General features: G+C 56.1%; 1 protein-coding gene across 6 annotated transcripts in view; it reads right to left on the bottom strand.

Annotated features, from left to right (window-relative positions):
* The window catches only part of SEPTIN9 (septin 9), a 137280-nt gene that overhangs the window by 23728 nt on the left and 100466 nt on the right, over positions 1 to 13086 (bottom strand). Inside the window, exon 1 of one of the 6 annotated variants that reach the window (XM_023938520.2) lies at positions 9582 to 9973. The exons of 4 other annotated variants lie outside the window; for them this stretch is intronic. The gene's annotated coding sequence lies outside the window, so the exon portion shown is untranslated. Of the gene's footprint in view, positions 1 to 936; positions 1049 to 9581; positions 9974 to 13086 lie in introns of those variants that run through there. One more of the 6 variants, XM_086856685.1, reaches the window with a different exon arrangement.

Genomic DNA, 13086 nt, shown 5'->3' with positions numbered 1-13086 from the left:
CCCCTGTCTACCCAGCCTGGACAATGGTACTGAGCACGGCAGGGACATGGGGACCCTCCCCAGCCCCTTCAGTCCTGTCACCACTGCTCTGCAGAGCTCTGTGCTGTGAAAACAAAGAGCCAGGCAGCGCTCCCCAAACTCAGCTTGTTCAGACAACACCGCAGAAGGGACGAGTCGGGCCGAGCCCCAGGAATGGGCACCGGGCACGGCTCAGTGTGCCCAGGGCCGCCGAGCTGCGCTCCAGGACTGATGCCCCCATCCCACGAGGCACCGACTGCAGCCACGGCAAAAAAAGGAGCAAGCCAGGATTTACATCCTGGGGGTTGCAGTTCAGCTTCCTTTTTTTTTTTTCCCCCCTATTTTTTTTCTCCCCTTTTAAATTTTTTTCCCCCCCGCTTGGTTTTGCTCTTTGACGGGTAGGGTGCTATGGATTTTGACTTAATTTCTTTGTTTGTTTCCGTTGTTTTCTTTCTTCACCAAGGGCAGCTGTGCCCCAGCCGCCCCGCGAGCCCTTTGGCGGGGCAGCCGCCGGAGCAGGGCGGGCAGGGGACAAGGGGGAACCCCCGGGAGCAGGGGACAAGGGGGTGCCCACGGGGGCAGGGGACATGGGGGTACCCCCGGGGACATGGGGTGCCCCCCGGGCAGGACAGGGGTTGATCTATTGCTCCCCACGGACAATGCCGGCAGCGCGGCCAGGCGGTGCCGAGCCGCGGCCCCTCCTGAGGGGCGCAGCGGCGGCAGAAGGCCCCGAGCCCCCCTCAGCACCCGGTGCCCCGGTCCGGAGGAACCCCCGCCCCGGGAACCGCGGCACCCACCGCCCCGCTCTCTCAGGCCCTTCCCCAGAATAATTCACCCCCCAAAAAAGCGCTTCCCCACCACCACGATGCCCCCTCCGCTGCCCCACGGAGCCCCCGCCCCCGGGCACCGGAGACTCACCCGCGGCGGCGGCGGCTCCGGCAGCCGCTGGCTCCCGCCTCCTCCCGCGCTGTCCTCCGCCTCCTCCCCCATCGCCCTTCCTCCTCCTCCTCCTCCTCCCCCATCACCCTGCCTCCTCCCCCTCCAGCCCTGCCCGGGGGGATGGAGCCTCTTCCCGGGAAGTTGCTTCGCCCCCGGGCGGTTTCCATCCCCCCGCCGCTCCCGGCCCGGCCCGGCCCAGGGGGGCCCGCAGAGGGTGAGAGGAAGGAGAGTTTGGGGGGCACGTCCCAGCCCGGCTCCCCGCAGGAGCTGCGGGGAAACTTCCACGGGAAACAGAGAGGCTGGGAACAACGGGGCAGAGGAACCCACTTCACCCAGTGCTCCAGGGACGGGTGCCAGGGTCCCCATGCCCAGGGAAGCCTTTTGCTTCCCGGCATCCCGAGATTGTCCAGCAGAGCCCCAGAGCAGTCGCGGCTGTGAGTGCTGGGAGCGACGGCTCGCTTTGCTCTGCAGCTGGTTGAAGATGTCTGGGCTGCACCTCACATCTGCCAGGACAAGATGTTAACCTACCCCCACGGGCATGGCTGCTCTCTAAAATGATGTCAGTGAGGCTGAATGAAGATATTAGCTGTCTCCACAACTCCTTCCTGCCTTACACCTTGATCCCAGAATGTCCTGCCAGTGGAGGGAAGCTGCCTGGTGGACGGGGCCAGGGATGTTGGGCTGCACCACCTGGCCCTGCTCCCTCCAGCACACACCCTGGTGTGGGGTGAAATCCCCTCTGTGATGTCCAGCAGTGGTGGTGGGACTCTCTCCTGTCACAGCCAAGGTGAAGCCAACCTCCCCCTCTTTTGGGCTCCTGTGTCTGACGTTACTTTGACCTCTCCTATGACCACAGAACTTTTCCCTGCAGCTCCCCGATTTGCATTCCCAGAGAAAGGCCTGCAGGTGATGAAAGGGTTAAGACAGATGTGCACATCTGCAATCTTCAACACACAGAGGACTCCCTTTCCCACGAACAGCCCCTGCACAGCCTGCAAGCCCAGGGCTACTACTTGTACTCCCTTTTGGACCTGTTACCAGCACCACCAGCCTCTGCTACGCTCCTGCACCTGATGCAAGCCCCGCCACCCGTGCCAGTGTCTCCTGCCTGTGGCTCTAGCGTGGCTGTCACTTTCCCTCTCCGCTTCCATCCCACCAGGCGTGGCAGATCTTCCTGCACGCAGCACAGCCACCACACATCAGGCTGGCAGCAGCCCCTCCCCACCACGCTGGGCTGGCAGCACTCCTCCTGAGATGCCCAGCAGGGCTGGCACAGGCTGCTCTGCAAATGATGGGTGCTGAGGGAAGGCAAGACCCACATCCCCCCACTTCAGCAAGTACCACAAATACCAATTTCTGAGAAACCTCCACCCAGCACCCCGGCAGGAAACCCAACCTCAATCTGCTTACGCTGCAGCTGCATGCAGATTTCTGCCAGATTACACCACTTTTTATGACTTATTAAAGCTTTAACCCCTATCAATGGGCATTAGTGTTTTAATCTCTCTAATCTCCAGGAAAATCCAATGCTAGATGCCAAACCAGACTTGCCCGAGTAGCAGCTCTGTTTGCAAGTCACTCCAGCCTTGTTTTAGCTGGAGAAAGGCAGGAAAAGGCTGTGCCGAGCTCTCTTAGGTGCTGTGTTTGCACAAAGAGTGAAGGGAGGATCTCAGGTGTGATGGCTTCCTGTCCCTGCCATTAAGTTGGCCACATCTGTGGCTGTGCAGGAGTTAAGCATCAGCACAGGGTTTATGTACCCAAACCAGAAAAGGGGTGAACGCGGTGTGCTCAGCCCCATGAACCAGCTCCTCTCGCTCCTCCAAGTTAATTTTTTCAGATTGAAATCATGGGCATACTTTGGTCTTGCCTGTGAGGGAATAAAAATAACCATAGGAAAGTTCTCCCCATGGTCACGAAGCTCTGCAAAGATATTCCATAGAAACACAGATTGGTTTGGTTGAAAGGGACCTTAAAGACCATTTAATTCCAATCATGGGCAGGGACACCTTCCCCTAGACCTGGTCCAACCCAGCTTTGGACACTTCCAGGGATGGTGCAGCCACAGCTTCTCTGGACACCCCGTGCCAGGACCTCACCACCCTCAGGGAAAAAAATTAGGGCATAGGGGAACTCAACACTGTGTACAAGCTGCTTCCCGTAGTCATCAATAGAAAATATTTTGTTTCAACTCATATCTGCTCCCTCCCAGGAGCAACAGGTGGTGAGTGAGCAGCTCAGAAGGACAACAAAGTGTCATCCTTGGCCTCACAGCAAGTGCAGCAGGGCTTTGGGAGCACTGCTGGTCCCCACACAGCTCTTGGTGACTTTGGGAGGTCTGCACAGAGGAGGCACTCGCAGAGTGACAAGCTCTGGGATTTGTTCTTACAGGGGCATCTCCATTCCTGCAAGGAAGAAGGTACTTCTCCCACTTCTTCCCACTTCTCCCACTGCTCCTTTCTGGCTCTGAGCACAGGCAGGACCGACAGGCGGAGGAAGGAAGCAGCTTCACCCCTCCAGTGCAGATGAATTGGAGAGGGATTAAGTGACTCGCCCAGGGTCACACAGAAATCTTACAGCAGAGCCAAGAATTGGATCCAAATCCTCTAATTAAGGGTTTTAAAATCACAAACTCATTGTTCTTCGTGTAGAAAAACCTAATAATCAGAGTTAGGAGCAATTCTAACAAAGCTTATTGCTGTTGTAAGTTGTATCAAGGGATTTGAACTAACTACAGATCCAGCTTTTAGTCTCACAACTAATCCGAAATATTAAGGAAGATTCCTGCCTGGTTAACACAATCCAATCTGTGCTGCTTTTTGGGACATCCCTGCAGGTGAAAGCAGGTCCCCATGTCACAACCACACCATGCAGGGCTGGTGGAGCTCACTGGAGAACGTGCTGCAGCATGGATGCTCAGGGATACACCAACAAGGATTTCAACAGTCCGAGTTTTGGGGACAATCCCAGGCACAGAACACTGCCCAGCAGTGGGGCTGTCCCCCAGCAGCACTGCAGCCCTCCCCTGTGCCAGGCAATGCTCTGCCCTCGGCCAGCTCCAGCCATAAATCCTCAGCTTTGAGGAATAACCAAGATCTGCAAATGAAGGTGGCTTCACCAGCACTACCCAGCCTGTGGCAGACCTGCCAACAAACCCACTTCATCCCAAGCTGCTCTTAAGAAAACATCAAATCCCTTGGGCACAAGCAGCACGAGCAGGACATGTTCTCTTGCAGGAATGCTGAAGGGACATTTCCAATTTTACTGCACCTCAGCAATCCCGTTAAAAGTGCACTGTTAGGGCTTAGGAAATAATATTTATTCTTTCAATATTGCTGCAATGCTGACTACCTGCCAGTCCCCAGTGACTTTGACAGACAGATGGAAATTCTGCCAGCTGTATTTATAATCTCAGATCAATAGCAGAATGAAAAGCACATCCAGAGCCCTTGGTAGAGCACCAGCAAACTCAGTGGAAAGTAGCATGACCGAGAAAAGGACACAAGCTCGCAGATCACAAGACCAAAATTTAATTTTTTTTAGCACCAAAAGAGACACCATCACCTCTAGCAGGAACAGAAAGGATCTCCCAATGCCAGGAACAGCTAAAACCAGCCCCAAAGCTTTTCTAAGAGCCTGAGTGCAGGTCTGCAAGTGTTACCACCCAAGGAGGGCTCTGGCAGGCAGCCACCATGGTCCCTTCAGCACGTACAGGGTAACTCCCCAGAATATCTCCAAGACCCATAAATCAATGACATTCCCCCCTCTGGCTGTACTGAACTCCCAAGTCCATAGATGATGCAGCTTTTTTCTTTTAAGCTTCCTGGTTTGTGGCACTGACCAGCTACTCTGAGCAGCCCATGTCAGACACACCTCTGCAGGTGCCCCGCCAGCTCCTTCACAAAAGCAGCTCTTTGGTGGCTTCAATCTCAATCAGTTTGGTGGCAGCAGGAACATGGGGTGCAGGCACTGCCAGGAGCACGCCAGGGACATCCTGAGCCAGCACAGGGAGCAGCCACCCCTCCGTGCCAGGAGCAGGATCCAGATCCTCCAGCACCACTGCACCATGGCTGTTATGCTGAACCCACACTACACCCAGGACTGTCCCAGCTTCCACCACACCAAAACACAAGGTCTCCTCCAGCTGGACATCTCCAGGCCACTCCCACTCTCCAGGAAGGAAGGAAGGAATTATTTCACACGCTGTCACACCAGCCATCACGAGCAGCTGGCACCATGTCCTTGGCGTGAGTCACCCTCTCCCTGGGGAGCCCGTGCCTCGGTTCCTGGTGTCACATCCCAGCAGAGTCCCTGCAGCAGCCTCCCTTCCTCTGGCACATTCCTCCTGCAGAGGATCTGCAGCGCCTGCTCCCTCGAGCGGGGCAGGCAGGAGGCTCCTCACCGGGCTTGAGCAATCCACCCGTTTCCAAAAGGGAACACGCTTTGCTTTCCACAGTCACAAAAACTTGGGAAAAGCAAGAAGGAACCCCATTCCTCCCAAATTCCTTTTACCTTGCAGGGGGCACTGGTTGGGACACTGGTTAGGGCAGACACAAAGCACACTCAGCATCTCCCAGGCACTGCCACGGCCTCAGCTCTGAGCACAGGTTTTGCCCAGCAGGGACAGGTCTGCCTTGGCACCAAAATGCTGCTGCTCAAATCTCTGGGCCAGCTCTGCAGATGGCACAGCCCAGCCATGCCCAAGGAAACACATTTGGCTGCTTAGGAACAATCCTCAATCCTCACCCCTCCTCAAGGGCATGATTTGATTCCCCAGACACCCCCACAGATTATCACAAAGGACAAATTATCCCCAAAAGGGGTAAAGCAAAACTGCATCTCACCCCACCAGCATCCTGGAGCCCCACTCTGCCAAATCTCTGTATCCTGACCTGTGGAGGGAGGGGAGCAGATGGAGTCTACACAGAGCTCACACACCAGGGAGCACCTCAGAGAGCCCCAGCATCCTCCATCACCACCTCTGCTCCTCTCACCATCAGCAGCACGGTCAAAGCAGAGCCAGCAGCAGGGGCAGAGGATGAGTTTGGTGAAAATAAATCACCTTTGTAAGGGAGAACAGCAGGGAGTGAAAAATTCAACCACCTGAGTCACCCCAAACTTGTTCAAGTGGTTTACACCGTTCACCCCAAAGTGGCATCTCCTCTCTAGATGGGGAGATGCCCAGGCAGTGACATCCCTGGGGGTCACAGCACTCCTCTTGTACCAACCAAGCTGCAAAGTTCCTGGGGTGTCCTAACAGTCCCTGCAGGCCACGTGCAGGGATACACGTCCCTGCAAGCTGCACACAATGGGCCCTTCTCCATCCTTTGTCTGCTGCCCCTTTTAAACCTATAAACGCCGTTTGGAGGTAAAGAAGAAAGAATTTAGGGCATCCTAACCCTGAAAAGAAGGAAAACTCCATTCAAGCTGCTGGGCTGTCTCCTGCAGCTTAATTAATAACAACCCATCCCCAGCAAGCTGCTGCAGCGCCAGCTGTCTCCTCAGATGGAGGTGCCTTGCTCCAAATAATAGTGCTTTGTATTTTGATGGGAAAAGGTCAGGAGGATGGGGGGGAGGAGGAGCACGGGTGGGAGAGAAATGCGTTGCTTCCCTGCAGTTCCTGACGCCGTGAGCGAGTCCTGCTCGGTGCCCATCTGCTGCTGGGTCAGATCTGGGAGGTGTGGCACCCCTCCATCAGCCTTGGGGTGATCACATCCTAAAACTCAGCAGGGAGAGGAGAATTCAGGCCTGTGGCTGCACTCCCCCCACTGCTGGGAGGCCTGGGGAGCTCCCAGTGCCACTTTGACAGGGTCCAGGACCCCCTCTGGGGACATCCCTGCTCTGCTCTTATCAGGAGGCTCCCTGATAACAGCATTGTGTGCCCCTGGCAGCTTTTCCAGGCCCCCAGAAAGGGATGTTTCCTGCTACCATTTGGCTTTTGCATAAACAAACAAGCCAAGCCAGGCTCACAGCAGCAGTGAATGGATCCAAGGTGATGCAACAACACAGCAAAGTGGGGAAATAAAGCAAAATGGACCCAAGCCCAGGCTGTGAGATGCCCACAGCCACCAGACTCCAGGGCTGTGAAATCATTTCTGCTTGGCCACAGAGCCCAGCACCGAGCACAAACCCAGGCACCCCCTTGGATCCTGGGCACCACAACCAAGGGCTCCTGGGATACCCATGGATGCTCTCTGCCTGCCATCTCCCTGCTCCTGGCTGGTCATCCAGCCCTCCAGCTCTCCTGGAAAAGTGATGCTCCTGCCCTGGATACTGCCTGCAGGGCACTGGTGCCCGGGGAGCACCACTGACACGGTCACTGCCCTCCGAGGAGCACACAGGCAGCTCTTGCCTGGCCTCTGCTCTCACTGTCACTTTTGCCCCCTCCTTCTCCCACCTATGTCCCTCTGTGCCACCCAGGCAGCCTGGGGCTGCCCCAGCATGGAGATATATCTGGTGCTAGTGCAGGACTGGGGTGCAAAGTCCCATTCATTTATCTTGGGGAATAAAGAGAGACTAAAAATGGCAAAGAAAGGCAGTGGGAAGCAGCGTTAGGGCAGGTCCCTGTCCCACAGACACGTCCTCCAGCCAGGCACTGAGGCTTTGCACTTCATCCCCCAGCTGGGCATGAGGGATGCACAGCCCACAGTGCCCCCACAGTGCTTCCACCCCAGGAAAAGGTCCCTGTTGCTTAGCAAAGGGCCATTCATCACCAGGACTGTGTGGGATGACAAAGGGTTAACCCACTGCAGCTGGGCCAGAAATACCATCCAGGACAAAGAGAGACTTCTTGTCACCCGCCCAGCACCAAGAAAAAGGGGCCTTAATCCGATTCCCAAAGAAAATGTGGCTTTTACAGCCCCGCCTGACCAGGGCCCTCCAGCAAGCTTTACAACTGCAGCAAGAGTTAACCCGGTCTGAGTTTGAGAAGGGGCCAGAAAATAGGAAGGGAAATCACTTTTCCACAAGTTTGGGAGAAGGGAGAGCTGGGTGGAGCCAGCTGGACCCAGGCAGCATCCCTGCAGCAGGACCACAGGGACATGGATGTCTTAGCCTGGAAAATCTGATGGCCCCAAAGCATCCCTAGAGCAGCCAGACCTGGGCAGAGGTTTTTGGGGGATTCATCAGGGGCTGGAGAAAACATCACTGCTGATTTCCCACCTGCTGCACCCCTTCCTAGAGATCACAGCAAGGGACCTGTGAGCCCCCAGCGCTGCCTGGTATTTTGGGGATGGTAAGGATGAGCCAGCAGAGATTTCCAGAGCGTCAATGGCAGAACTCTGCCTCGTCCCCACGAGGACAGGGACCCCAGGGAACAAAGCCAGGGGCACTGCTGGAGGCAGACAGTGCTCACAGCCACAAGATGTGGCTGTGCCTTGGCCTCCAGCTGCCAGGCAGGCACACATCCCACAGCGCCACGTCCCTGCCCCAGGCACAGCTGCCTCCCTGTGGCAAGTGGGGTTTGGCCCCCCTACCCTGTTACCTCAAAATGCCACATGCCCACTCCCCTCCTGATTTTTGGACAGACACTTCCAGGATGCCACTGAGCTGTATTTGCAAGATTAACTCTTTCACTGACATTTTGGTGGTTATTTTTTAAGCAATGAGGCCGCTTTACTGTACTCTACTCCACAAAGCCAGACAAATTCTGGGGATAAATGAAATAAAGTACAGTTGAATTCAGCCATAAGATCACAGCACCCAGCAGGACCAACCCCAGGAGAGCCAGTTTTCCCTTTCCCAGACACGTTACCCAAGGAGCAGCAGCTCCAGCCCGTGTTTCACCCAGCCCCAGCACAGCTCTGACAGGGCTGCATTCGGCGTCGAGGCCATACGGAAATCACAGCATTTAAAACCACAGGCTATAAAAATTCCACCGTGCTCAGAGAAGGGAAGTCTGGATTCCCCATGGAGAGGAGTCCAGGAACCGCTGCTGCAGGGTTATTGGCCACCAAGCCATTAGACCCTGCCACATGTGCATACCTCGAGCCACGGCCAGCACAGCCTGGTGGGAGGGTATGTGCTGAGGGGCTCTGGGGTCAAACACATTCAAACCCCACCATGGAGCTCCCCTCGAGCCCCACGGCCACACAGGGATTTTGATCTCAACATGGGAAATCACGGATGGCAACTACAACAGCATGGGAGAGCTCCCAGGGCTAGTGCAGTCCTCTAAGTTCCCAACTTTTGTCTATCGTGACACGATATCTGCACTCAGGATGCCCTTGAACACACCCTGGACAGATGTACTCCTCCTGGATGCTGTATCCTACAATCTGAAATCACACCTGGACGAGGCAGCGGCCCTTAGGGGTTCACACATAATCACAATTCTTGCTTTTTTGCATTTTTACCTTGTCTCAAAACCAAAGCTCAGCCCAGTGTTGCCTGCACACACAAATGCCCCATTGCCTGGCTCACCTATCTCCCAGAGGAATTTAGTCCACCAACCACCAGTCATTAATTAGCAGCAGGAAACCCAGGACTCTCAGCCAACACATGTCCAACAGCACCACAAAATCCCCTCCCACCCCAGAGCTGCACCACCAGTCTGCTCCCTCTGCTGCACCCACCATCCACAGCAGCAGGAATTCAATAAAATTAAGCAACTTTAACCCAGAACTTGCCTGGCTGTATGGGAGGCTGTTCCTGTACTCCTCTGCTCCGTGTGTTCCTGGAAGCTGAGCCTGGGAAGCAGCAGCAGCAAGCCCAGTGTGCCGTGCAGGGCACGCACCCGCCCGGCTCACAGACTGCTGGATACCCGTGGCTCCAAAGCAGGGCTTAGGGGAGAGATGGAATGACCTGCTTCTTACAGAAGGGTGGACAAATCACCGATGAAATCGCCAGGAAATCCAATATAAACAGCTCAGTATGTGCTGGAAGTCGCAGCACAGGGCAGCAGTACCGGCCCCATTGGATCCCAGCTGCTCCCCTGGCCCAGATCTGCTCTGGCAGAGCTGAGATAGTCTCAGCCCTGAATACGTCAGCCCAGATCCATCCCGGATGCTCCTTCCCTAAATGAAGTGTGGTCACACTGGGATGGATATAAAAAGCCTAGCCTGAAATCCTCTGGCGTGAAGCCTTTCCTGCAGCCCCGGCTCCTTCCAAGGGCTGTTTGACAGGGAGACACTGGGATACAGAGGGGAAGAGCAAATCCTGGGGCTCACACTGACATAGCCTGGGCTCCCAAACCCAGCACCCCCAGCCTCTGCCAGACTAAAGCAAGAGGGAAAACCCCTGTGCTTGGCAAGTCCAGGTGGTCCCACCACTCCACCTAAACTCTGTGTCACAGTCACTGGGCAAACAGCCATCAGGAGTGGCGAGACAAGGATGCAGAGGGGCCATTCCAATTCCAAAAAGAAAAAGGAGAAGGAAAAAAAAAGTGAGACTCAGAGCTGGGCCGGTTTGCAGAGCTCCAGGGCTGCAACACAGCACAGAACAAACACAGCAGGACCAGAGCGTGGCGTGACCCAGCTGCCATCCCCAGGACCCCACTGTGGGCTGCTCTGTGGCCCCCCACCCCAAACCCCACTGCAGGGACCCCCAGCCCTGTCCCCCTGCACTCACTGCCAGGGCAGGGGCTGGTTCAAAGGAGCCAGTTAAAGAGAAACCTGCAGTGGATGCTCTGGGACCAGGGAGGTGAGGGCTGCTCTCGGGGCTGTCCCATGCAGCAGTGTGAATGTTCCCCCCAGGAAGGGATCAGCTCTCCCCTGGCAGGCAGGCAGCCATCCCCATGTGCCCCATCCCCAGCCCTGTGGTGTCTCTGTCCCCATGGTGTCCACATTCCAATGACATCCCCACCCGTGCTGTCCCCATCCCCATGGCATCCCCGTCCCTGGAGTGTCATCATCCCTTTGGTGTCTCCAACCTTGTGGCATCCCCACCCTCACAGTGTCCCCATCCATGCAGCATCTCCACACCCCTGCCCTTTTTGCAGGGGCTGGGTGTTCCCAGGGCTCTGGGTGATCCCAGTGTACCCCACAGTGCGTAGGGGATGTGTGACCTGGGCACAGGCTGCAGCTCAGGGGGCTGCTGCAAGTGAGGAGCAGGATGGGCAAGAGAAGGGGAGAGCAGGAGGCTGGTTTTGGGGAGCACTTTCCACACGGGCACTGAGAGCCACGGAAAAGAGCTCAGGAGCTCTGCACCCACCCAAGCATGCAGGGATGCTCAGGAGGTGGGTTTTCCCCAGTGTTCATCAGGACAAGGGGCCATCAAGCACCAGGAAGTTCCTTTTCCACATCAGTTCACAGCCAACTTCCAGAGCAGAAAGCAAGGAGTGAGGCTACCCTGTGCTGCCAGACCTCCCTTACATCACCAGACACACTCCCCACGATGTCACAGCCACACATTTGCCAAAAGTAACGTGAGAGCATCTCCAACACAGCCCACAGAGCCCTCTCAGCCACACATCTGCCAGGCTGGAGAGGCTGTGGCATCCTCTTCCCACGTGCAAACCACACCTGGCTCCTCTGGCAGGGGCAGGGCCCCCAAACCCAGCACAGACCCCACCACAGGCTGCTGCCTCCCCTTCCCTGGCAGCCAGGGCTCCTCCTCAGCACAGCCCTGGTGAGGATAGCCTGTCTGCACTGGGCTCCTGTTCTGCTGGCAGCCCCCACCTGCTCCTGGACCATGTCAGGGTCGCTGCCACCCCGTGTCACCCCCAGGAGCTGATGCCACCCCCTGTGACTCCCCTGTGCCACCCTCTGCCGGCTCAGACCGTGCTGCAGAGGCTCAGCCCAGCACATCCCATCCCACAGGGAGCCTGAGCAGTGGCAGAGCCGGCTCTGCCTCCTCCCTCAGCACAGGCCCTGACAAACCATTCCCCTGTGACAATCAGTCCCTGGGATTTTCCCCCTGCTAAGCCACTGCTCTGCTTTTCCCCTTCTCACCCTTCAAACCCCCACACACTCATTGCAGCGCCACACTCAGCTTCCCCACTCCACAAATCCCCACTGGCACGGCTCTGGAGACCCCAGCACAGCCCTTGCCACACATTTTTACTCCCTGAGGCTGGGGAGAACTCAAGCAGAGACTTACTCAGCCAAGGATGATGAGAGGACAGAGCTTGCTGGCCAGCGCCCGTGAGACCCAAGGATGCTTCAGCACCTATTTCAGCTGCTGCCCCAGAGAGCCACCCCCCAACTTCTGAAAAGTTCTGCTCAATTCCCTTCGAAAAGGTCTCACAAAGCAGATCCCTCCTGGCTCTCTGCCTCCCTCACCACCAGACATGAAAAGCACTCGAGTTTCTCCCCGGGTAACGCGGGTAAAAGCCTCCAACATCAAAGGCACCACACAAGAGTTCTGGCCCCCCCATTCCTCCCAGGCACCAGTACTGGGGCTGCCTCCCTTGAAAGCACAGCAACCTCAGTGGTTGAGGCGCCAACTGTGCTGAAAACACAGTTTGGATTTTTTTTTTCTGGTTTTTGGGGTTTTTTTTGTTGTTTGTTTTTTTTTTTTTTTTTTAAATCAGCCACAAACTGGGGAAACTGGGGGAAAATCTGGGCCAGGCTCTCCTTCAGGGGCAACACAACCAGTGTGGTCTGGTGGGGTTTTGCCCACTGTCTGCTGTGTGGACACCCCAGGAAAAGGGCAGCAAAAATACCCCTTGTGCCAGTCCTGCCTGCTCATTGCCCAATGCTGAAGGAAGCCACTGAGTGTCCTGAAGCAAAACCACAAACACCCTCCAAGTGAGCAGATTCCCATGGATTTCTCAGCCCCCTCTGCAACTCCTCTCCCCCATCTGCAAAAACATCTCCCCCTGCTTGGTGAAGCACTTTGATATCTGCACTGCAAAGCAGCGAGGGAAGGGTGTTTACCTGCCTGGAAACAGGGAGCAGCATTTACACCCAAAACAAGGCCTCAGCACAAAATTCCAGGGCAGAGGGAGCAGTTGCAGACGCAGCAGGAAGAGCAGCGGATCCAGCAAATGAGGAGGGCTAGAAAACAGCTTCAAACACCGCAGGGATTTCAGAAAGTCCTAGGAGCACATGGTTTCTTGGCCTGTTTCAGAGCGTTCCTCATCCCTTCATCCCACACAGCAGTGGCTCCTGCCAGATCACCGCCTGCCCGGGAATTTTAGGTTCATTTTATTGCTGGAGCATGGAAACAGCCCTCGTGTGCAGGGGGGAGGTG

This window comes from Cyanistes caeruleus, chromosome 19, assembly GCF_971803275.1.
Source record: "Cyanistes caeruleus chromosome 19, bCyaCae1.hap1.1, whole genome shotgun sequence".
Classification (NCBI taxonomy): Eukaryota; Metazoa; Chordata; class Aves; order Passeriformes; family Paridae; genus Cyanistes; species Cyanistes caeruleus.
The sequence above is the reverse complement of the archived record's forward strand: the minus strand, read 5'-3'. Positions and strand labels throughout refer to the sequence as shown.